This window comes from Canis lupus, chromosome 8, assembly GCF_003254725.2.
Source record: "Canis lupus dingo isolate Sandy chromosome 8, ASM325472v2, whole genome shotgun sequence".
NCBI classification, from domain to species: Eukaryota; Metazoa; Chordata; class Mammalia; order Carnivora; family Canidae; genus Canis; species Canis lupus.
Window position 1 is genome coordinate 1,935,265 of NC_064250.1, and position 25,655 is coordinate 1,960,919.

The following is a 25,655-nucleotide window of genomic DNA, read 5'->3' on the forward strand; positions in this document are numbered from 1 at the left end:
AGGGCAGCGAAACTCTTATCCATGATACATAATGGAGGCTGCAGGGCCTTCTTCATTTGTCCAAACACAGGACATGTGCGAGCCACGGGAATGATTGACCAGCAGACACCAGCCCTTTGCAAGGGGCGGTCACTGTTTCATGGGCACAGAGTCTCAGTGTGGGAGGTGGATGGTGCTGATAGTCATACACAGTGTGAAAGGTCCTTTGTGCGGACACCCGGGGCTCAGTGGTTGAGCAGCTACCATCGGCTCAGGGTGTGATCCTGGGATCCTGGGATCGAGTCCCACATCGGGCTCCCCGCATGGAGCCTGCTTCTCCCTCTGCCTGTGTCTCTGCCTCTCTCTGTGTGTCTCTCAGGAATAACTAAACAAAATCTTTTTTTAAAGAAGTCCTTGTGCTTCGCTGCACACTTAAAAATGGTTAAAATAGTAAATTCTATGTGATGTGTATTTTATTACAACTACAAGAAAAACTGTAGGCTTCAGGTACAAACAACGTCACAAAACTGGCTCATGGATTGCACCTAATGCACCACACGTGAGATGTCACCAGGGGAAACTGGGAGAAGTGGAGGTGGGAGCTTGTGGGAACTCCCTGTACTCTCTGCTCAATTCTCTAGATTAAAATGGCTCCAAAGAATGAAATCTTAATTTTTAAAGAGCCTCATTTTGCTTTTCACGAAAAATAAGGCCTGGGATTTGTCAACACCCATCTTGTGAGGAGCAAACCACAGACTATGTGTCTTCCCAGCAGGTCTGGGCAGGCTCTTGTGCTGGGCACAGGTCAGCTAAGACTCATTCCTTGGTTCATAGAGTGGCCTTCATCACTCAGCTGGGACACTCCACTTCCTCAAGGGACACTCACAGGACAGGGGGCACTTGTGGGTCTTGCTTTCCAAGGGGCAGGTCCATCAGGTGGGGTGAGAGCAGGGCTCCGGAGGGTTCCTGGCTGTCAGGCATGGGCTATAGGCACAGATGCAATGAAAGCATGGGCCCCTGGGCTTCGGATCCCAGCCTCAGGAGCGGGACAACAGTCTGGAGTGGCTCCGGGCCCCGGGCCCCGGGGTCTGTGGCATGCGACGGGGGGCGCTGGCTGTGTAGATCTTGGCTGGGCCCTACATGCACCCTTACCTGCTCAGCGGGCAGAAACCACAGGCCACCGAGAGGTCCAATGACTTGCGTCTGGTCACAGCCCCCCCACCTGGGTGCAATCAGGCTCTGGGAATACGGGTGCTTGTGAGCTTTGGCTGGAGTATTTTCCGTAACTTGACCCCTTTTCCAGAGAGATCCTGTATCCAGCGGCCGTGAGGTCAAGACGACTTTTTTCTTGTTTGCATTTACTGTTTTAAATAATTGCACTTACGGTTTGAAATAATTCACAATAGTCTTTAAATCATTGCATTTATACTTTTAAATAATTTTCTGGAAAACTGATCACTGTTTGATGTAGAACACTCAGACCAAATACATAGAAGAAAATTAAGATCGCTTATATTGACACTGCCTAGAAGTACTGTTATGGACATTTTGAAGTCAGCCTCTGGCCCCTCACTGCTCTTTTTTTTTTTTTTTAATGAAAAAGAAAATTTTCTTCCCTTGTTCTATTTATTTATTATTTATTTTTATATTATTTTTTTATTGGAGTTCGATTTGCCAACATATAGCATAACACCCAGTGCTCATCCCATCAAGTGCCCCCCTCAGTGCCCGTCACCCAGTCATCCCAACCCCCCGCCCACCTCCCCTTCCACAGGCTCCCCTCCGAGCAGAGAGCTCTGTGCAAGGCCCCATCCCAGGACCCTGGGATCATGACCTGAGCCGAAGGTAGATGCTTAACCAGGTGAGCCACCCAGGTGCCCCTAAAAAAGCTTTCTGAGATACAGGCTTCCCCTGCTATCTGAAAGTGGGGCAAGGCTATGCAACCTTTGGTAAGCTGCGATGGTGTAAAGCAGAGAAGTAATTACCACTAATTCTTTTCTTTTGTTTATTTCTTTATTTTTAGAGGATGGAATGGGAGGGGCAGAGGGACAGAGAGAGAGAGAGAGGATCTTAAGCAGGTTCTATGCCCAGAGCAGAGTCCAACACAGGGCCCAATCTCATGACCCTGAGACCATGACCTGAGCCAAAATCAAGAGTCAGATGCTTGACTGATGGAGCCATCCGGGCACTCCACCATTAATTTATACGGAAACTTTTTTTAGCATTCCCAGACCCAAAAAATAACCTCTCTCAGGTTTTTTTGACACCTTAGGACACATCTTGCTAACGATGCTCAAAGTAAATCAGGATGGAGCCTCGGTGCTCGCAGACACAGGTCAGAGCCAGCAGCCTGATGCTGAGATGATGAGTAGAGTCTGGGGCAGGAGCATGGCGGAGGGGCCCCTCTTACTGCTCAGGTGGGGATGCCCCCAGAGTAGCTCTGTGGGCAGCAAAACAAATGCTAAACGCTATTTTTGCTTTTCCCCATTTTTTGTTAAAGTGCAAATCCTCCTCAGCTTTCTGTTGGTTAGCAAAAAACAAGTACAAGTGGTGCGATGCGGACTTTCAAAAAGCAGGGCATACCTACAAGTTCAAATTCACAGAGACTGTAAGAATGTGCAAGAGCCCCTCCTCTGCCAGGCGTGGTTAACATTTCCCCCATGTGCCCCCCTCCTACCTCCCTTTTCTGAACAATTTGAGAGTAAGTTGCTGGCGTTGTGACCTGTTTACCCCCCAAGTGTGTCAGTGTATTTCCTAACAACCTCTGCGTAACCACGCGAGCATAAAAAATCAGCAATCGGGGTGCCTGGGGGCGGAGCTCAAGTCAATTAAAGGACTGATTCTTGATTTCAGCTCAAGTCATGGCCTCAGGGTCCTGAGATCCACTTCCTCAGGCTCTGCACTCAGGGCAGAGTCCGCTTGAGATTCTCTCCCTCTCCCTCTGCCCCTCTCACCTATACACTCTCCCTCTCTAAAATAAATAAATATCTCTTTTTTTAAAAATCAGCAATGTAACCCTGCTATTATACTACTATTTTCAGGGACTCCCGGGTGGCTCAGTGGTTGAGGCCATGACCCTGGGGTCCTGGGATGGAGTCTCGCATCGGGCTCCCGACAGGGAGTCTGCTTTTCCCTCTGCCTGTGTCTCTGCCTCTCTCTGTGTCTCTCATGAATAAATAAATAAAGTCTTTTAAAAAATCATTACTATTTTCTAAGTCATATTCAAAATTTACCAATTATCTCTGTAATGTCCTCTAGAGTAGTGTCCCCCCCCCCACCCTCCGGGACCCAAATGCAGGATCACATACTCTGCTTTGCTAGATTGACAGGCTCAAATGATATCCTGTTGTGATTTTCATTCCTTTGATTTCTGGCAAAGCCGAATGTGTCTCCTCATGTGCGCTGTTCACTGGTGTATCGCATCTTGTGCACCAACATGCTGCTGCCTCATCTCCTGTGCCCCTTTGGGTGTCCGTCTCTCGTGGATTTAGAGAAGCACTCTAGGGAACAGACATGATCTTTCACAAACAGACTCTGGCCTGGAAAAAGGGGTGACCTGCTGCCCCCATCCCCTACCAGGGCCCTGTCCCCGATCAGCCTCTTGGCCAGATTTTTGATATAGCACAGTTGTCTGATCCAAGCAACGACACCCCATCCATCCCTTCAAACTCTGGGGAGGACAAACATGATTCCTGTTTGAGTTTGGGTTTGACATTTCCTGTGGGATCTGACCCTCCGCCAGCCCCAGGTCTGTGTGGGAGAGGCCACCTGCTGAGTGTCAGTGGCCCCCAGGGCGGCTGTTGATCACTATCAGCTCCAGTGGGTTCCTGCATCTGACCAGGCTGTGTCCCAGGAACCAGGGATGGGCGTGTGCACAGTGGAAAGGGCGTGCTGCTGGGCTGGACCCAGACTGGGCTTCTCGCTCTGACCTCACGGGCCCCTTAGTGCAGCCAAGACTGCTTCCACACTAGAAACACAGCAAACACTGAGCCTCACAGCCACTGGGACACCCACAGGGAAGCCACAGCCACCGCGACACTTACTGCTTGTGTCGTTTGTGTGTGCGTTTTATCCACATGTCCTCACTCTTTTGTGCACTCGTGGAAAGGAAACCATAAGAAAAAGAAACTTCTTCAATATTCAGGGTCTGACTCTGAATCGCCTTTTTTTTTTCCCTTTTTTCGGTGTCTCTTGGGTCTTGATTTTTCCTAATGAGGGGAAATTTAAATATATAAAGTTAGAGGAGATAGGATAATGAATCCCGGGGGGGGGGGGGTTAGGGTCCTTTCTGGGATCCTGCCACCCTCCCAGGTTGGCACAGAGCAGACTTCAGATACCCCGCAGTTTCCTCTGTGAACAGGTGGGTTTGTGTTGGCGAAAGATGAGGTCCCTTTGCTTTTCACATCATCCTAACATCACACCTAAAACATAACAGTGATTCCTTAGTATCATGAAAATGCCTATTTGATGTTTAAATGCTCTTTATTTTTGTAGTTGGTTTGTTCAAATCAGGACACAAAGCAGGCTGATGCTTGGCATTGGGTAGATATGCCTTCAAGTCTCTATATTTCGCCTCCCTCTTTTTCCCCCTCGCAATTCATTTGTGGAAGAAACTGGGTCATTTGTCCTGCAGAGGTTCTGCGTTTTGCATCTGATTGCATTTCTGTACCGTCACCCTGGGCCCCTCCGTCCCCTGTATTTCCCGCAAACTGTGGTCAGACCTAGAGATGTTCTGACAGACGGAGACAGGCCACATCCAAGATGTTTCTCAGTCACCGAGAGTCTCCTTTAAAGAGGGTTTGGAAAGGGCTAGAAATGATTATAGAGGTTGGGACAATACAGCCCCAACCCTGTTCTTGACCTGCCCCCGGGGAAGCAGTTCGGGGAGGCTCAGGCCTCTCTGGGGAGCCAGGAGCCAGACCTAGGGTCTCAGGCCTCCTCCGCCCTGCGGTGCTGACGCTGGAGTTGGGTAACAAGGCCTCTGGGAGGCAGCTGTGGGCCGCAGTGAGGAGCTCGGCCCTCCCTCCAACCCGGGAACTGAAGGTAGCTGGTTCCCAGGTTCCCGGACACCCCGCGCGCCCCCTGCAGCCTCCACTAGACCCTGCACAGGGCGCCCAGGGTGGGGACCGGGAAGCTGGCCCCATTGGAAGATCTCCGCTGGTGGTTGGATGCACCTGCGTCCTGGTCACGTGCCCAGGTTTGTCCCAGGGCCCCCAGGGAATGCTGGCTCCTTTCTCTGATGGCTCCAGCGGCAGCTGCAGCAAGTCTCCCGCCTGCTCAGAGGGGCCTGGAGGTCCCGGTGCAAGTCCTGCTCTGCCGCCACCCACCTCAGGCAAGCTCCTTCTGGGGGGCCAGGCACGTGCTCCTAAGTCCCCAGCCTGCCTCGTATCTGCACTGGAAACCAGCAAGTGGCCGTCCCTCTCGGAGCCCCCTCCCCGCAGAACCCGGTAGGCGGTCCGGGCGCCACAGGGTTAAGGGAGGCAATGCTCTCAGCCCAGATCCCAGGCACAGTAAACACCCAGGACTGCTCTGATTTGTAAAGACAAGGTCAGCCTGGGGAACTGTGTTGTCCCTCTGAGGTCTGAGAGATTTAAGGAGAAATCTTCATCAAATAAATCTATAAACACGGCTCCGTGTAAACAAATCAGTTGCTCTCAGAAATGACTTATGAGTGTACTTTTATGGCAAAAGGAATTTAGCAGATGAGATTAAGCTGAGGATCTGGACATGGGGAGATCATCTCCGGCCACTGGGACGGGCCCAGTGTAATCACAAGGGTCCTTATAAGGGGAAGAGGAAGGCGAAGCGAGGCAGAGAGAGAAAAACGATGTGAAAATGCCAATTGGAATGACACAGCCAAGAGCCGAGGAACCCAGGCAGCCTCTGGAAGCTGGGGAAGGAGAGGGATGCTCCCCTCAAGCCTGGCTGCTCTGGGAACACGGCTGCTGCCCTGCAGACACCTCGGTTTTAGACCAGTGGGACTCCCCAGTACTCCTGATGGCCAGAGGGGCCAGGTCCATTTGTGTTGATGGAAACCGGGACTTTGGGGCAATTTGTCACAGCAGCAATAGAGTAGGAGGGGGGTGAGGGGCAGAGAAAGAGGCCGACTCCCCGTGAGCCTGGAGCCTGATGTGGGGCTGGATCCCACGACCCCGGAATCATGACCTGAGGGAAAGGCAGATGCTCAACTGACTGGTCACTTTAATTCATGAGCTTTATCCTTGATACAGAGACAGAGATCACTTCATTTTAATCTTGATTTTCACAGCACTTCCTCCAGTGTCCATCATAAATGTAATACAAGCATAGAAATTGAGATACTTACTCTGTTGTGTTAAGGCAATCTTCTTATATTTTTAATTTTTAGAGTTTCTAAAATAAAAGTTTGAATGTCATTGAAGGCTTTTGGAGTATCTCCTGAAGCAACTGTACGCTGTTTCTTGCATGATTTATATAATACTTGTTCCACTTTGTTGATAGATTTCCATCATTGGGATAAATCCCACTTGGCTATGTCGTATTACTCTCTTAATATACAATTAAAGCCTCAACTACTAGAAACGTAGACATTTGGGGCGCCCAGGTGGCTCAGTGGGTTAAGCGTCTGCCTTCGGCTGTGCTCAGCCAGTTCCTTTTTCGGTCATTGGTTCACTCAGGTTTTCAATTCCTTGAATGGAAAGAGTTACACTTGGAGACCTGAATTTGGGTTTTATCACTTGCTGGCCATGTTTGTTCATTCACTCATTCACCCTTTCATTTGCTCCACAACTGCCCGTTACCACGAACTAATGCCAAGCACTGTGCTGAGCACTGAAGATAAAATGGTGGACAAGACAGCATTCCTGTCTTCGAGGTCCTCACATCCTCTAGGAAGAGACACCACAAACCAACAAAGAAACAAGAAAATGTTCAGGGGTTTAAGTACCTCCCCCAGGGGCTGGGGACTCCTGGCCACTGACTGAAGTGCAGGAATCCAGATACCCAGATTCCCTACTTGGAATCAAAGAAAACTCTAAGCTGTGATTTACTCTCCAGGACTAGGCAGTGGGGTGGGGAGGGGGGGTCAGACTAGACATCATGCACTTTACTTGGCATGTCCCCTTTGCCTGTCCTGCTTCCCTGCCTCCCTGCCCTCTTGCTTCCCTATGCCAGCGCTTCCTTAAGCAATCACTCACCCACATCTCCCCACTCAGGGTTCAGCTTTACAAGAATCTGACCTAGGACAACCTCTAGGAGGCAATAATCTTGAAGCCGAACCTAAAAGGTGAGAAGGGGCCAGTTATGGGAAGAGCTGGGAAGGCCTGGGCAAGGCGCTGGACTTGGGGGTAGAGGTAAGAAGAGCATATGCAAAGGACCTGACTTGCTAAATTTGAAAGTGCATATTTTGTTTGGGAAATGGTGAGTGAGTCCATCAGGTCAGAGGGAAGACAAGGCAGGGTTGGACACTGAAGGGTTTTGAATGTTGGACCAACATCCTTAGATTCTATTTATTTGTGGGTGGCAAGGAAGGGTTCTGTGCAGGAGAGAGGCAGGTGAGGGCTGAACCCTATGCTGTGGACAGAGGAGCTGAACTCCAGGGTCAGTCCGACGGGAAGGCAGATTCCGTGCCTCCCTGGTCGCTGACACTTCTCCACCATTGGAAGCTCCAGGGAGGGGCTCAAGCCAGAGCTGCGCTGGGTGATGGGAGCCACTGGGGTCTCCAGCAGCGGGGAGATTTGGCCGGATTTGTTCTTTAGAAAGACCTGTCAGGCAGCAATGTGTCGAAGTAGAGGACATCAAGATCGAGGCTCGTAGGGGCGGGTGGCAGTCATCCGGGCACAAAGTTATGTGGGTCTGAACCCAGCGGCCACGGGGTGGGGAGGGAGCCAGTCACAGATCAGAAGATAAAACAGAAAAGACTCAGGAGGCTGAGGACTATAATGGGAAAAATTTTAATTAACACAAGCAATCTGCGAAGCTACGGTGATGAAGAAATGATTCAAGCTTGGGACTTGGACCCAGGTGAGGGAGCTCACCTCTCTGGGCATCCGCAGGACGAGGCAGGTCTGTGCCCAGGGGCCCTTGGTGGGAGACAGGAGGAGCAGCCCCGCATTCCCACTGTCTCTGCTCGTCAAGACGAAAGGGCTGCCCCAGGAGGGCTCTGGAACCACTGTCCAGCAGACGTTCTACAGTGTGTGTCGCCCCACAGCCCCAGAAGCTGAGGGCATGGAGGCCCTGAGTCTGAAGAAGTGCGCTCTGCAAGCAAGCAGAGCATGGAAGGCAAAGGCGTTCAGTGGTTTCTGAATGGCTGCAACTCTGTTGCATTCGCCACTTAACCAAATTGCTTTCTGTTGCTTGATGGGATGCAATTGCAAGGAGATAAAGGGGCTTACTGTGAAAAGCTTGGCTGGCCTGTGTGACTAATGAATTATCTGTTCCCCTCTCTGTGGAGCCTCCTCCCTGTGGGCACCCAGCCCGCAGTCCCATCCCCTGACCCTGCCCTGGCAGAGGTCACTGGCGCCACAGGTCACCATGAAGATGGCCAGCATAGCATCCTGACTGCATGGGGTCTTGGCCCTGGCATGTCCCCCCTTAGCACTTTCTCCCCATGGCTGATGATGGTCAGGCCAGTCATGGGGGTGGTGAAAAGAATACTCCCTCAAAGCTTGGGTGCTGGGGCTAGCTCCCCCACTGACCAGGGACAGACCTCCAGTGAGACGCTAATTCACAGACAGAGCTCCAGATCTTAAGTACTGACACACACCGAGCTCTACTGGGTGCTTTCTCACAATCCCTGTGCTCCCCCTTCCTGCTGTCAGCAGCTCCAGGAGGGGAGATGGCTTGTTGATCTCGGTGTCCCCAGCGCCAAACCCAGGGGCTGGCACAGGCCATAACTTTGTGCCTGGATGACTGCCGCCCGCCCCTACGACAGACCCTCAAGAGATGATCTGTATGAAGTGATGGATGAATGGAAGGATGAACAGTGGGTAAAAGATTGGATTTGGATAAATGATTTCCGAAATGGATGAATAAAAGTATAGAGGAGAAGCAGATGCAGAGAAGGATAGACAAGCTGGCAGGTGGAAAAAATAAAGGAAAAATGGATACAGAATGAAAGGATGGGTGGCTAATGGAGAGAAGTATGAGTGATGGTTGGTTGGAAGGATGGATGGAGGGAAGAATGTATAGATAGACAGAGGAAGGATAAATGGACGGAAGGATGAGTGATGGTTGCAAAGATGGGTGGACGGATGTATGTATGGATAGAGGGATGGAAGGATGAAAGGATTGAAAGACGGATGGATGGCCTGCTGACTTTGCTCCTCACAGGGAGGTACAGTCTGAGAGGTTAGCCCAAACTGTTTTGTCCAAAGCCATCCAACATGAGCCTAGAAGTGACCTGGATTTCCAAAGCATAGGTACAAGAGGTACCTCTTGTCTTCACCTGTAACATAATGAGATAGACTAGCTGATCTCGAAGGTGGTCACTCTAGTTCCTGCCCCCTGGGGTGTCAATTCTTTCTTTCTTTTTTTTTTTTTAGAAAGAGGCAGAGCATGTGTGCTCACACAGGTGTGGGGTGTGGGGTGTGGGAGGGGCAGAGGGAGAGGGAGGAAGAATCTTTAGCAGGCTCCACACCCAGAGCTCCAGTCGGGGGTCAGTCTCACAACCCTGGTATCATGACATGAGCTGAAATCAAGTCAGATGCTGACTGACTGAGCCCCCTAGGCGCCCCTGGGATCCTAATTCTTAGGAGTCGGGGGGAAATGACAATTATCACTACCTATAGTTTAGAGAACGCTCACAAACATCATTTCACATGATCATGCTGGACTGGGGTGAGACTGATGAGCTCTCTGCACTTCTGCTTCCTCATATTCAATCACATTTATAGGGAGCCTCCTGTGTGCTGAGTCCAGTTCCTGGTACCAAAGATGCAGAACGGGAAAAAACTCCAAAGCTTTACCCTCATGAGGCCAAAAAAAAAAAAATTTTTTTTTGACGATTAACATCTTTATTGCTCTGGGTGCAGGGGCAAATGCTCAGGAGCTCTTGGTGGGGCAGGCCCGCTTCCTCTTCACCATCACAGGTGAAGCCAAAATTCTAACAGCGGGAGAAGACAATATATAAACAGTAAGTTATGGAGTGTACAGCTGTGTAAGTGCTGCGGAGAACTTGAGCAGGGAGGGGGCAGGGAGGGGGCAGGGAGGGCTGCCAGTGGGGCTGGAACTTTGGTTCTAAGGGTGACCAGGAATGACCTCCTGTGATATTTGAGTCTAGACTTAAAAAGGTGAAGGAACGAGTGCGATGGGTATCTGGGAGGCTTGTGTTCCAGGCAGAGGGAACTGTATGTGCACATTCTGTGATTTGGGAGCGAACCTGGCATTTTTGGGGAGCTGGGTGGGGACATGAAGGAAAGTCTAGAGGAAGAGATCAGAGAAGGAATGGGTTTGGGGCTCAGGGGTGGAGAAGAGGCATGGTTTGTGTCCAGGAGGTGTTGGAAGCCACGGGCCTGCACGAGGACACCCAGAGGGACGCAGAGTGTGAGGCTGAGAGGGAGCCCGGTGGACACCAGCCTGGACAGAGGGCGAGAAAGAGCAGCGATGACTGGAGGTGGCCCTGCTGCCCCCGCCCTGCTCCAGCTGCTCTCAGCCTGATGCCCAGGCTCCAGGGGTGTCTCCCTCCTTCACAGGGAACTGGCACCACCTCCCGCTCCCCCTAGAACCTAGGAGGCATCACGGGGGTCCCCTCCTCGGCATCCAGCTTGGCCGACACACCCCTAGAGACCAGAGAGGGGCGCTCACCACTTGGGAGGAGAAGCGTGGGCCTCCCTCTTTCCTCCTGCCGTCCCGCTGGGCCCCAGCCGGGCCCTGGGCACCAGAGTTGGAATCGTCTGTTTGAAAACGAAATGACACCCGTGTTTTTGCATGTTGAAAAAGTCACACACGCTTGTTTTATTTTTTCAATCAAAGAATACAGAAAGGTAAAGAGAAAATTAAAATTGCTTACGATCCAATTCACCAGAGAAAATCACCGTATCCACTTTGCTGTGTATCCATCCAGAATGTTTTCACCCACAGGCACCTGTCTGTGCCCTCCCCCCCACTTTTTTTTTGTTCAGTAAAAAAGGGCAACACACCACACGCCGTCCTGGAACCAGCTGGCTATTTTCCCCCTATTAATTGTGAGAATGTTTCCCTGTCGGCACCGAGATCCCCGTCACTTTTTTATTAGCTGAAGAATATTCTGCGGTGAGGAGGGGCCTTCCTGTGATCGCAGGCCTCTGACAGACACTGAGGTTCAGCGGCGCAAAACACTTTCCTTACTAGAAATGATGCTCTGTGTACATCCGTATTCATAAATCTCTGAGCAATAAAACTGGACTATTTGAACTTGTGGGTTAATAGAGCCCCCTGGCTTACGTCACGAAGGAAATTGATTTTTATTTTCAAAGTCAAGGTGACGAAATGAACAATGGTTGCCAGGCAACCTGTGGGGGGGGATGGGGTGTAACCCAGAGCCCCTCAGGCCCTGAGTCCAGGTCGTGAGCACCATTCAACACCCTGCTGTCTCCAAAGACCCCAGGACAAGCAACAACGCCCCCCAACAAGACAGAGCCCCCCTCACTGCCCCGGCTTCATCCAGCGCAGCCTCCTGCCCTGACTGCCCAGAGCAGTGGAAGCAAGGACTCATCCACCCCCCCGGTTCCCTTCCAAAGCCACTGCAGGTGGTGAGGAAGCATTCGCAGGGAAGGTCCCGGGCCAGGCTATGATGGGCAGAGCTGCAGAAATGCACAGAGTAGCCCACGTCCTGGCCGCAGGTGAATCTCACACATTCTTTTTTCTTTTTCTTTAGATTTTTATTTATTTATTCATGAGAGACACACACACAGAGAGAGAGGTGCAGACATAGACAGAGGGAGAAGCAGGCTCCCTGCGGGGAGCCCGATGCGGGACTCGATCCCAGGACCCCGGGGTCACGCCCTGGGCTGAAGGCAGATGCTCAACCCCTGAGCTACTCAGGGGCCCCACACTCACGCATTCTTGAGCAAATTCTTAGAAATCTGGGAGTGTTACCCTGTAGAGTTTATCTACTGTGTGTACAGGACCCGCTTCCACTGGTGCTAGGGTATCAAGAGGGCAGGTATGTGGAAGACCAGAGCCTCTGAGAGGCGAGAGGAATTTGCAAAGGACCCTACAGTGCCCTCCGCCACCCCACAGCCTGGCATAGCTTCCAGGGGGAGGGGCTTGTCTTCCACCAGGAGGAGCCCTTGGAGGATTTTGAGCAGGAGACAAACAGGAAAAAAAAATTCTGTAATCTCGTGCCTCCCTCCACAAAGTAGGATTGTTGATGGGCCGGAGTCCTGACACCCACTGGGAGGAGGGGCTCGAGGGCCTGCTTGGGCTCCGGTGGGTCGTTGGAAAGAGTGGCTGAGCCAGGAGCCTGCAGGAATGCAGTGGGCAGCACGTGGTGCGATGGGGCCCTGGGTGTGCGCAGGGGGGAGGGAAGCCCTCCTCTGACTCCCATGCTGCCTCCCTGCCATGTAGGATTCGAACTCCCTGTGCTGCTTCTCAGGAACATAAGCTCAACAACCACCTGTACAAGGACGTCTCCCCAGTGTCCGGCATGTGCTGGGACCTTCACATGCACCTTCTCACGTCACTACGCATGGGCACTGTGACAGCCCCCATTTCACCGATGCAGTATCAGAATATGCAGTCCTCCTGACAAGAACATTTGTCCACCAGGTCAAAGCTAAGATCTGAACCTGCCTGCTCCAGTCCCCGTTCCCTCCGACACCACTTTTTAAAAAATGAGACTTATTTACAACAGCCCAGTCTTGCACCTTTGCTGGTAGGAGTAGCTAACTTTGGCCCCTGTCCCATCTCATGCGACTCCAGCCCCACCTCTCTGGTCTGACACTTGTCATCACTCACAACACCTCGACCAGAGAAGAAAATCAAAGACCCCACCACAGTTACAGTAACCCTCCCACATGGGCATCACCACGTCCTCCGCACTCAAGCATGCAGGATGAACACACAAGCTCATCTCTGAGGCCTGGTGGCCAGAGGTCGTCTCTCCTCTGGGTCCTGCGGACCCTCTCTAGGCAGACCTCCGCCCCCCGCCAGCAGTAGGAAAGGTGGTGTCCCTTCCCTCTGGACAAGGTGACTCATGCAGAGCAGGATGGGTGAACCTTTCTCTCCTGGATGCCAGGGCTGCTAGGAAGGTGCCTGAGGCAGAGCCACAGGTGGCCCGGTTCTGCACCCTTCGCAATAGCCCCTTAAATCCTTGCCTCCCGGCACTCACAGCTTTGTGCAGTCCTCCCTGTGCTACGTAGGAAAACCCCGGGGGCACCTGGGTGGCTCAGTGGTTGAGTGTCTGCCTTCTGCTCAGGGCCTGATCCTGGGTCCAGGATCGAGTCCCACGTCAGGTTCCCAGCTTCTCCCTCTGCCTGTGTCTCTGTCTCTCTGTGTGTGTCTCTCACGAATAAATAAATAAAATCTTAAAAAAAAAAAAAAAAGACTGACCTTGGTGGTCAATAGGCTACTGCAGAAGTGACAGTGAGTGATTTCTGAGGTCAGGTCCTGGCAGGTCAGGTCTCCTTCTGGCATGGTGTTGGGTCGTTCTCTCTGGGGGATGCCAGCTCCTGCATCAGGAGGACACTCTGCCCTACGGAGGAACCCGTGGGATAAGGAGCTGAGGCCTTTTGCCAAAACAGCCAGCACAGTGTTCCTCTGGTGGGGGTGAGCCACCCTGGGGGACTATCCACCCCATTTGAGCCCTTGGAGGAGGCTGCAGCCCCGGCCCACATCTTACCTGCAGCCTCACAAGGGGGCCTGAGCCAAAACCATGTGCTACAGACATTCAGAATTCCTCCCCTCGGGAGCTGAGAGACAACAGACATTTCTGATTGCTTGAAGGCTCTACATTTCAGCATGATTAGGTACACACGGATTAGACCCAGGAAAACTAGGGTAGCTTGAGGACTACGAGTGCCTGAGTGATTCTGGAAGAATCTTTAAGACAAACAAAGCTCACATTATGATCCAAGATTGATGCCTGAGAGACCTGAGCCTTAGGGAATGTGTTAGAATTGTTGTCTTCGAAACACAGAAACTCAGGAGCAAACAAGCAAGTTCAGCAGGGCCTTGGCCCTAATTGGGTCATGTGACCTGGAAGCTGGTGTGCGTCCTGTAGTAGTTGGGTTCATAGAGCTCCGGGTGCCCAAAGCTGCAGGATCATGAGTTGGGGGTGGGCTGGGGACAGGAGCCGAGGGTCAGCAGGACCCGGTGTCCACGTCCTCTGGACTCTGAGTAGGAAGCAGTGCTGGTGCCAGAGACGAACCTGCAGGTCATGAGGCAGAGGGGCCCGACCTCACCTGTCGTCCCCCAGACCTCAGCCTCCCCAAGCTTCCAACTTCCACGTGTCCCACCTTCAGCACCCATACCTTGTGAGCACTGCTCCAGCCCCTCTGGGCGTCTCCACCTGCTCTGGGGCCACTGGCCCTTCCTCCCAGTGGCCGACACCGCCCTAGTGTACCTCAGGCCTCCTGATTGCAGGCGGTCCACCTGAGGCTGAGTCCTTCTGTCCCCCCGCCCCCACTCGGCTTCAAGCCGCTACCCTTCCCAGTGATCTGCCTGCTGCGGGTCTTTCCTCCTCTGCCCCTTCTGTCTCCCCAGCACCCAACACCCCGCCTCCTCCTGCTTCTGCTCCATGCTGGGCTGGGCTGTGCCTCCAATGGAAATGGAATTTCCCAATCTCTGCCCGTGGAACTCCCCTTTGTTCTTTAGATCTCTGCTCACGTGTCACCTCCTCCGTGAAGTCCTCCTGGACTCTCCAGAGCTAATAAGTCCCACCTCAGTGCTTTGCTGAACCTTCTGAATCCTGGTTTGCAGAGCAGCTATAAATATAGTCTCCCGAGTGGGAAACGGATCCCAGTCTCACCACTCACCAGCTGCAGGGTCTTCGGCCAAGCAGAGTCTCACTCTCTGCCTCTGCAAAATGCAGACAATTCTTCCCTCAGTGCTGGTGGGTTAGGGTCCGATGAGATGGAGTTTGTGGACATGACAAGTTCCATCCTGACTCGGGATCCGTCTTACAGACCAGCTCTCTAAAGTCGCTTGGCAGGGGACAGCCTGGGCAGGGGCAGAGGGGGGCCAGTGGCCTGGGAAACAGCCTGGCGATGGGAAAAAACAGTCGACAGAGGGAGAGAAACTCAGGCTGTGGGGGGTGAGGCCGCACAGACCGGGAGGCAGGGGAGGCAGGAGACTGGTGGAGCAGACGCAGACCCAGGCTACACTCCATCCCAGTAACTCACTTAATCTTTGCAGCAAGAGGTGAGTGTTAGTGGCAGCGTTTTTACACATTTAGAAAGTAGAATTCAGGAAGGGTCGGGGGGTGAGGGGAGGCCGGGGCAGGCTCTGGCACCCCGGTTCTGTGAGGGTCCAGCTGGAGGGTCCGGGCATGGGGCCAGGAGGGGAGGAAAGGAAAGGCTTGGTTAGCCTGATCCATCACAGACCATCCCCTCCTTGTGTGGGGTGATAGACTTCTGGAAATACAACCGTGAATGGCTGTGGCTTTGGAGTTCCTCTTGCCAGTTGTGGAATCAGCCCCATATTGCCTCCCTGCAGGTCACAGCAGGAACCTTCCCTGGGGCCACCCTCCACGTCACACCTCAAATTCATCTTATAATTGCAGCAGCCCTGATTCAGCCCCACGTCCCGCCCCGCTGGGGCAGCCAGCGGCTCAGGGCTCCCGGCTGGTGGGGGGCGCGGATGGGCGGGGGGTGCTGTGCCCTTGCCTCTCCGCTCAGCGCAGCCCAGCGACCCCCATCTCGCCTCGGCAGCTGGTGAATCACAACTCGGGCTGGCGAGCAGGTGCGTCCAGGCTGCCGCCGGAGCAGCAGGAGGTGTGGCTCCTTCTCCAAACAGAGAGGACCTGGCGGTTCAGGGCGGCCAAGGGTGCACAGGGCAGGGGAGGGAGGGGGGTGAGCAGGGCTGCGGCCAAGGGAAGGCGGAGGCACCCGGCCTTCCAGGAGCGCTTACGTTTGGCCATTCAAGCCACGCTGAGGCCCCACTGCTGCTCTCCACACGGCGGTGACAGGGCGACAGGGCGACAGGTGTATCTCCACCTGATACACAGAGGGGTTGCGCCGCGAGGTGCCCCCCGCGAGGGGTCCGCCGCATCCTGCAGGGCCCCCCGGAGCCCACGCCAGCGCTGGCCGCCCTCTGTGTCCCCTCGCCCAAGGCGGCGCCGTCCTCGTCCTCGCTCGGCCGCCGGCTGTGCTCGTTTGCGGAAAAGGAAAGCGAGCTGTTCAGTAAGGGGGCCCGGGGCCGGGGTAGAGCCGGGGTGCCTGACACCGCGGCGCCCAGCAGGTGAGGCCGACAGCCCAGCGTGAAGCCCAGGGAACTGCGTGGGGCCCCGGCGCTTCACACCCCGAGCCACAGAACGGGCTCGTCTGGGCCGTTCACTCCGGGGCGCGGGCGTCTGCGGGTGACATGCCCTCGTCTTGAAGTCAGACCCTCGGGCTCCGCACTCAGTGAGCTGCTGCAATGTGAAGCCCCCCCCACGTGCAAAACAGACCTGACAAGAGCTGTTCTGTTTAACGGAGGAAGATGGGGAGCAGCGCTTCTTCACCAGCCCAGACTCACGGCTCTCTGGGCACGGTCTCTGCAGAGCCGCGGCGGAGCCGCCGACCCCACCCCACCTCTTCTTAATAAATGGGTAACCCGGGGCACCAGGGGGGCTCAGGGGTTGAGCATCTCCCTTCAGCTCAGGGTGTGATCCTGGGGTCCTGGGATCGAGTCCTGCCTCGGGCTCCCTGCGTGGAGCCTGCTTCTCCCTCTGCCTGTGTCTCTGCCTCTCTCTGTGTGTCTCTCATGGATAAATAAATAAATAAAAATCTTTTAAAAAATAAAGTAAAATAAATGGGTCACCCATGGCCAGGTGGTGGATTAGGACAGAACCCTCAAGGGGCTCACTCGATGTTGTCCAAGGGGAATATCTTTGGCCGCCCTGCCTTGCTTCCAGATGTGGGTAAAGGACAGAGGCCTCTATGGGGATGAGACTTGCCTGGACTGAGAGGAAGAGCCTGGGTTCCTGGCCCCGGGCTCTGCCTTTGGTGCCTTTGGGGCTCGGCTCTGCGTCAGTCAAGATGAGTTGGCTCAAGATGCAGTAGCAGGTATCCCCAAAATCTTAGGCTCAAAACAACAGAAGTTTATTTCTCTCTCACACACACAATCCATTTCCAGGCTGGGGTCCTCCAGGGTCACATCCCCCATGAGGTGGCTCCACAGTCGAGCGGTGTTAATCTTCTGGGGCTTCAGGGGTGGCCAGAGCAGAGAAGGGACAGGGGCTATCTAGGTCCAAGCTGCTTTCATCCAGAGGTGAGACACATCCTTTCAGCTCACATTTCATCGACCAAAGAAAGCCACATGATCACAGTTAACCCTGGAGCGGGGCTGGAATCATCACAGGATGACGGTGTGTATCCTCCCTGAAAATACCACCCATGTTTCTAAGTCACCGAAGTAGGCGAAGTGATATCCACATTATTCCTTCACCCCTTCGTGTATGTGTTCAACCCACTAGCAGTGATGTAGGATCAGAACTCGGGGCTCCTAAGCCAGGCCAGGCCCTCCTTCTCATGCCCTCCACCAGCCTGGCTCACATTTTGGCCTTAGTTTGCTTTCTCCCTAAAGCAGAGCCTGAGCCAAGGACTTGGGTCCAGAAGGTTTACTTGGAGGTGAGTCCAGGAGGCCACAGTGAGGGAGCAAGAGAGCAAGACCAGGAGGCAGGGGTGCCAGCCTCACGTGCATGAGTCACCAGCGTGGGCAACTGGTGCCCTCTCCCACCAGGGACCCCCTGAGGAATGGTGTCGAATGCACCTGAGCACTGTCCTGTGTGATGCGAGGCTACAGCATGCAGTCGCTGACCACTGCTCCCACTGATGGAGGCTCGTCCCTGAACAAGTGAGCACCCACGGTTCATGGGGACGGGGCTGCAGCCACCCTCCGAGGGGGGCAGAGGGCCGAGGAGTGCAGCACCAGCAGCATCTGCCCTTGGTGCTGAAGGTAGTGCCACATGGAAACCCAGGACAAACAGCCTCACGCTGGCCCCACGATGGAAGTGAACGTGTCTCGGGACGGCTGCTGAGCTATTTTCTCTCAACCTCCTTTCCTGATCTGGAAGGAGCCAATGCCTCCACAGGGAAACAGTGAAGAACAGCACCGCTGTGGTGCCGACTGACCCAGGGCGGGAGCAGGAAGGCAGGCAGCCACAGGCACAGGGAGGCCAGGAAGGAGGTCAGCATGGCGCAAAGCAGAAACAGGTCTGTTGGAGCAGTGCCCGTGCATGGCCTGTCCAGGACTTCCAGGAGCTGGGAGACGCCATCCCTGCCCTTAAAGCCTCCAGTCTCTCAAGAACCTTCCCTGGCAAAAGGCAACATGGTGCAAGTGGAAAGTCCCAGCCTTGGAGACAGATGCCCCGAGTTCCAGTCTGGATACCATGTTCACTGCACGTCTGCAAAGGCAGACACAGAGACCAGAACACTGTTGGTGCTGCGCCTTGTTCCAGCAGCGGGGGTTGGCTCGGCGGCCACTGTACCGAAGCTCTTGATCTTGCCTCGCAAAGCGCCAGACCCAACTCGTAGCAGGCTCCTCCTAGTCCAAAGTTCCTCCGATCCCACATTTCTGGAAGGAACCCCAAAGCAGCTCTCCTGTTGGGGACACCCACAGAAGGACCTTCACCCTCTCAATATGGCCCCGTGAGAGTACGAGGGAACAGGATAAAGGCAAGGCAGGCAGGTGGCATGACCACATGATCAGGCTGTTTCCCTGGGAAAGGGCAGAAGGCTCGTAGGGTATCTAAGGAGCCAGGGGGTGAAGGTCAGGGCCAAAAGGCCTGGGGGCTGGTCTTGGTTTTCCCACCAAGGTGCCAGCAAGGTCTGAGAGGTCAGTGAAGGCTGGGGAGTCAGGGAAGGCTTCGGAAGGGAGCTGGCCCCCGAGGTTGGACAGTCTGTCCCCAGGGCACAGCTGTGAGGACCTTCCCACTCCATTCCCTAACTCCCGCTACCTCTGGTTGAGGAGCGGGCTCTCGTGGCACCCGGTCCTGCTCAAACCCCTGAACATCCCCGGTGGCCTGGCTGCTAGAGGAGGGAAGGGGTGTGTTGAGTGGTGGGCAGAGTCCAGACAGGGGAAGGAGTCATGTAGCTACCCGCAAAGTTTCCCAGGGCCGCCTCCTACCCTAAGAGCCACGGGGCAGGGCCCACACGTCTTGGTTCTGAGTGTTCAGTGCAGCTAGCCTCTGCCTTGGCGGCAGCCTGTGGCCCTGCACTTGTTTTCATGGAGCTGCCTCTAAAAGGCTCAAGGATGTGAAGACTGATGCTCAGAGAAGAGGTGGTCACCCCGGGGGGGACAGTCTTAACTCTGGATCTGGTTATATTCGGATCGCCCAGAAGCCCTACAGTGATGTATCCGCCCAATACCATCTTCAGTGGGCAAAACCCTGACTGTGTCCCCCTCTGTCTCCTCATCCTGTCCAGGGCACAGTACCAACACCTTCCTCACTGGACTGTGTGGGGGAAATGAATTAATACACGTGAAGGACTGAGACTCATGCAACACTGTGTGTTAACTATACTGGAATTAAAATAAAATAAAAAGCATTATCCGATCGTCGTCTCTTCCAGAAAAAAAAAAAAACAACAACTACATGTGAAGTCCTTAGAACATTGCCTAGCACGAGATGAACGTGCAGGAGTGCTCGTGATTTGGATGGTGGCTGCTGTGACTGGTACTAACTTGTTCGTTCTCGCCTAGAGCCTGACGGGCATCTGGTTAGTGCGGAATGAACGACTGAAACCAATGCAAGTGGACAGAAGGTTGGAAGGGGATGACATCAAAGATTGAAATAGATGCTCGATTTGCATTGGATTTGGCCTAATTAGTTACTGTGATCCAGTATCCATGGAAACTGCTGGATGTGAGGCCTCGGCCGGGGCAGGTTCTGTTCTGACTCCACGGTCCAGGTGGGGCTCGTGCACTCACTCTGCAGCCCACGAAGACGGCAGGTCCTCACCCACGTCGCTCACCTCCCTCCTCACCGGGCAGTGAGCTCTGCCAAGCGGGAGCCCTCAGACACCTGCATGGATGTGGTTTCCAGGACACGGGCGCTCCTGCACTTTGTTAAAGGAACAAATGATTTGTTCAGAAAATGGTAGGACGAGGCCTTTATGAAAGGGCCTCAGAGCCTTCCCCTGGGGGAGGCTGGGGAAGGATGTAAGGATGATTCCCACTGTTCACCGAAACAGAACTAGGCCTTGTTCGAATTCCAGATCAAAGTGATGAAGAGCTTGAGTTTGGGGGATCTGTCTAACCTGGGAGGAGGTGTGGGCTCAGCCACTCCCTAGCTTTGTAAACTTAGGCAAGTGATTTAATTTCTCTGGAACTCAGTGCCAGAGTCTATAAATTGAGCCTAATGATTTTTACTTCACAGGGTGTCGTACAATGAAACTGCTCCAAAGGGTATAGAGCCATTTGTCCCTGGGAAGGGAGCCGCAGGATCCTCATCATAGATTCTAGGGAGTGGAGGGGCCTCCAAGTGGCTCAGGGGTGGAGCGGCAGCCTTTGGCTCAGGTCATGACCCTGGGGTCCCAGAATCGAGTCCCGCATCAGGCTCCCCGCAGGAAGCCTGCTTCTCCCTCTGCCTGAGTCTCTGCCTCTCTCTCTGTGTCTCTCAGGAATAAATAAATACAATCTTAAGAAAAAAACAAAAACAATTCTAGGGAGTGGGGATAATAGCAGCCCTCTCGCCTCCTGAGGGCATCAGCACCACTGGTGGTATAAATGATGGGAGGGCTCTTTGTAGGCTGTGGTGTGTGGTGCACGTACGTGAGGTCATGAGGACGGCTTGAGTGGCAGAGAGCACCTGACCCTGGAGCCCTGCCGGGGCTCCCAGACTCCTCCAGTCCTGGGAGGGCACAAGTCAGAGAGGAATGACCCCAGAAACCTAGGAGGCAGCTCCATCCACAAGGCCATACATGAGAGTCGGATAGTTCAATATGCCCACCCCGACGCCTTCTTACCTTCTGTGACCTTGAGCAAGAGACAACCTAGAGAGGCCTCCATGTCCTTGGTGGTGATGTGCTGCAACAGCAAATATTTCACGGGCTTGTTGTGGGGATTAAATAGGATCAAGCCTGTGAGGTGCCCAGGCAGTGCCTGGGACACAGTAAGCACTCAGCAAACGTGTTCTCCTGAGTTCCTCTAGAACCTCAGACTCCTGCTCTCAAGGGCTGGTGACTCCTTCCTTCTTAGCTCTCTTGTCTTTGTTGTGCACAGGATGAGGAGAAGGTCAACCAGAAGGACAGTCAGGGAGGGGAGAGCCAGGTGGCCCAGCCTCATGGGACAGGCCATTATTGCCTGAGGAGGGACCACTGTTACCCCATTTCCCAGGTGGGATCACTGAGGCTCAGCAGACTCCAGGCTTCACGTGCAGGTCTGTTCGTGCACAAAGCTGACACTATTTCAGCTCTTCCAGGATCCCCCTCCAGCTCCCATCCCAAGTACTATGTGGGTCTCCAGGGCTGGCGGAGAACACAGGGACAGAAACCAAAAGGGTGTTTGGCCCACCTGGCCCCCTCCTTCCCCACCTCCACCCAACGCCGACCCATCCCATCCTTTCCACCCCTTCTCTCTGATCCCTCGCCCTGGGGTCCTGTATAGGACTCAGCGGCCCTGTCTGCCTCTGCAGGGAGCTGGAGCAGCAGCAGCAATCATCAGCTTGGCCTGTGTCCTTCTCTGCTACTGGTAACGTTGTCACCAAGTAACTGCATTTGTCCCTTATCTCAGGCTCCTCTTTATTACTTCCCTGAGGAGATGCTGTAACCATGGCCTCTCTCGGCAAATGAAGCCGGTCTCCTGGTTGCAAGCACAAGCCAAGCCAAGGGACAGCGACCAGGGGAGGAGCGCTCTAGGGAGGGGAGATTACATCTTTAGGTGGCAGGGACACCCTGTCCCTCGGCTCAGGGCTTGCGAAGCCCGGAGCACAGCCAGTGCCTCGCAGACAGAGCACCGGGTCTGCAGAAGGAAGTGTGGATCTTGGCCCAGCCTCTCTCCTGCGCTCGCTGCATGACCCCAGTCCCGGCTTCACTGGGCTCTTGAAGTCAGAGGGCGACAGTAAGTCCTTCCCTTGTGAGACCCAGGCCAGCTTGGGACTGGGAGGCATCCACGCCCCACATCTCCTCCATGAGTTTTGCATTCTTGTGGCAGCTTCTTTTTTAAAAGCAACTTTATTGACATACATTTGCACATATTTAGAATGTACAATCTGGTAAGTTTTGACATATGCATACACCCATGACATCGTCAGCACAATGAGGACAGTGACCACATCCATCACCTCCCAGAATTTCCTCTTGACCCTTTGTCATCCACCCTCCCCCTCATCCCTTTCACATTCCCTCCTCCTCATTCCAGGCAACCACCGATCTGCCTTCTGTCACTATAGTTCATTTGCATGCCCTAGAATTTTATATAAATGAAATTAGATAGCATGTACTCTTTTTGCCCGGCTTCTATTTTGAGATTCATCCATCCATATCATTGGTATGACAGGGGTTGTATTTTTTGTATTGCTAAGTCATCACCCTTTATATGGATATAGTACAACTCTTCTATTCATTTATCTGTTGATAGATATTTGGGTTGTTTCCAGTTTAGGGCTATTACAAATAAAGCTGCTATGAATATTCACGCACAAGTGTTGAATGCTTTCACTTCTCTTGAGTAAATAGCTATAAGCGGACTGGCAGGATCATATGGTAGGCTTACGTTTATTTTTTGAAGAGACTGACAAATTGTTTCCAAAAGCAATTGTACCATTTTACATTCCCAGCAGCAATGTGTGAGTTCAAATTCCTCCACCTTGTCACACACACTTGGTGCCATTAGTCTTTTTGATTTTAGACATTCGAGGAGGTGTGTGGTAATATCTCACTGCATAGGGAGCTCTGCTCAGAGAAGCACCCAAGCTCCTGGGCCCCCTGTCCAGCACCAGGGTTTCTTTCTCAGGAGGTGAGGTAGGGCTTAGAGACCTCTGGAGTTCTCTGTGTGCATCTTTTCTCTTCCCCTCTGCTATTAGATAGCCTATGGGGGACACAAGGTGACCTCCCAAGGACATTTACAGCCTATGATTCTGGGGCGAATGCATTTGAGCCTCAGCTATCACCTTTGGTAAAAATTCTCCAGCTTCTCAGTATCATTGTCCTGTGTCTACCTTGGCGTTTATTATTTATTAGCATTCAATGCCTCAAGAATAAGATCTCTTATTGGGACCCTGGAATGAGGTAGTTGAGTAGTCTAGAGATGTTTCAGAGCTGAAAGCGTCATGTAACTGCTGTCCTGAGCTACTTCTCCTGGAGGTGAGAGCCAAGACGACCAGGGCAGAGGTGCTATGGCTTCTTCAGAGCACCCTTATCAGGGGTTCAACAGCAGTTGAAGGCCTCTGAGACCCTCACTCTATGCTGGAAGGTTCTTTGGTACAGAGGCCAAGTCAGTAGACTTTTTTTTTTTTTTGTCTCTAAAAGCTCCTGTGTAGGCACAGATCTTCTCTGGAGAAGCTGCCATGCACAGAATAAAGTGCTCTATTTACATTAGGGTCCAAATCCTTCTTCACCACATGACTTCCACCAGAAGAAACCAAGATTCTGTTAAAGTCACCTTAAGATGAGAAGCCTAGGTGTTTGGGATGTCCTTCTAACATGGCAATGGTATCACTGGCAGAGCCTTCACATTATTCTTAACAATGGGAGGTGAAGTCACCCACAAAGAAACACTGTCTTTTAGGTTTGATGTGGGGAAATGTCCTAGATCTTCTTGTTTATCTGAAAGGGCTTGAGAAGAAGGGTTCAAGGAAATGTGGGAGACAGGGCCAGTGACTCAGGAGCCATCATTTCAACAAAGAAAAGTATCTTATATAATCCATTCCAAACACCCCCCTCACTTCAACTATTCGTAAAGGAAAAAATTGAGTCCCAGAGAGATGAATGGACCTTCCCAAGGTCAATCAGTATGCGATAGTGCTGAAACAATGTCTCCAAAATGATGCAAAAAGCTGAGAGCACAGTAGTTCCCATGAGGTAATGAGGGTCCTTAATCTTAAAAATATAATTTTGAGGCACTTGATGGAGTAGACCCATGACTGCCCTAGCCTCCATCTTCTCAGACATAGAAAGCGTTTACTGGGGCAGCCCCCATGGCGCAGCGGTTCAGCATCGCCTGCAGCCCAGGGCGTGATCCTGGAGACTCCTGGAGACCCTGGATGAGTCCCACATCAGGCTCTCTGTATGCCTGCTTCTCCCTCTGCCTGTGTCTCTGCCTCTCTCTCTCTGTCTCTATGAATAAATAAATAAAATCTTTAAAAAAAAAAAAGAAAGAAAACGTTTACTGTTGGATATAAGGTAAAATGCCATGAAATAAACCAACTTCATCCATTGGTAAACACAGCCATGATTCTAATTATTTTGAAATGATACAAAAAGTTTAAATAAGCTTGAAAAAACAATACGATCTCACAGCTACGGCCCCAGGACATGTTGGAGCAGAGTCTAACCAGTGTCCTGGGTGTCCTGGTGGGAGGTGGTGGCTCAGAACCACGGACAGCAGCGCAAGCTGGTCCTCTGAGCCCCCCCCCCACCCCCAGACCTGGGCCAGAGCGTGTGTGACACCACTGAACTCGCCTGCCTGATGCGAGGATCCACTGTTCGCGGTGACACACACAGACACGGGGTCCAGCGAGCTCCCGGCTCCCTGACCAGTGTCTCACCTAGTCAGAAATGCTGCCAGCTTCCCCACATGTAGGTTAAGCTATGTTCACCTCCATGACAAAACATAGATCTTGTTTCTATGCATGCAGGGTTGGGAATGGCATGAAACAATGTTCTTCTCCTCAAAAGACTTGGAATCTAGTTGAGCAAATGACTTGCATCGAGGTTAATGCCCAGGATAATATCGGCTAACGGTCAATAGTGGTGCTGATAGTATAGGCTAAACGGTCTCTGGGGTTAGAGATCCGGGTGGGTTGGGCTGGTCAAAACCACTTCCTGGGGTGAAAGGCATTTAATGGAGTTGATCTGAGCCTTAAAGGTTGGGGAGGACAAAGAGGTAAGACAAGGCATCCTTGGTAAGGGGATGTATAAGAAAGGTATGCAGGCAGAGTGTGCATGACACCTACATACAATGTGGGGGAGGTAGGCAAGTGTCAGGACTGGTGTGGCTGAGGCGGGCGCCGATGGCTGGAGGGACTGGAATAAGAGAATAACCAAAGAAATACGAGGGGACCCTTCTGAGAGTGTGAATTCCTCACTTTTCTGGAAGGTAGAAACACACCAGAACCTCATAATTGTTTTTAGTGTGTTTTCCCCCAGAATAACACATCCTCATGTCTGTGCATGCATGGCACCCGTCTCCCTAGTGAACGACTGAGCATGCTCAACGTGTGACACCTCCTGTTGGGGGTGAAGGTGGGGGAGCCCTGATAATGGATTTAGATGGAGAAAGAAGAGAAGCCTCCTTGCACAGGTGAGCGAAGCTGGGGACACCAGTCAGCACTTGGACCCACTTCGGTCTGGTAAGGAGGAAGGTCCATGATTAAGCCCCACGAGGCCCCACATTCCCTGCCAGCTCCTGCAAGGTGG

General features: G+C 52.9%; 1 long non-coding RNA gene across 4 annotated transcripts; it reads right to left on the reverse strand.

Annotated features, from left to right (window-relative positions):
* Nucleotides 1-1,911: 1,911 nt before the first annotated feature.
* LOC112672687 (uncharacterized) lies at nt 1,912-14,708 on the reverse strand. 4 transcript variants are annotated; one of them, XR_004818213.2, is made up of 7 exons: nt 14,409-14,708; nt 13,778-14,305; nt 13,489-13,630; nt 10,762-10,850; nt 4,023-4,187; nt 3,288-3,479; nt 1,974-2,419 (listed from the first exon to the last, which is right to left on the reverse strand). It is a non-coding gene; the product is annotated as an uncharacterized LOC112672687 (long non-coding RNA). The 4 variants fall into 4 exon arrangements; XR_003144425.3 differs by having other exon boundaries at nt 1,912-3,479; nt 14,409-14,707; XR_003144424.3 differs by lacking the exons at nt 1,974-2,419; nt 3,288-3,479; nt 4,023-4,187 and adding an exon at nt 9,942-10,060 and having other exon boundaries at nt 14,409-14,705.
* Between the last annotated feature and the right edge of the window lie 10,947 nt (nt 14,709-25,655).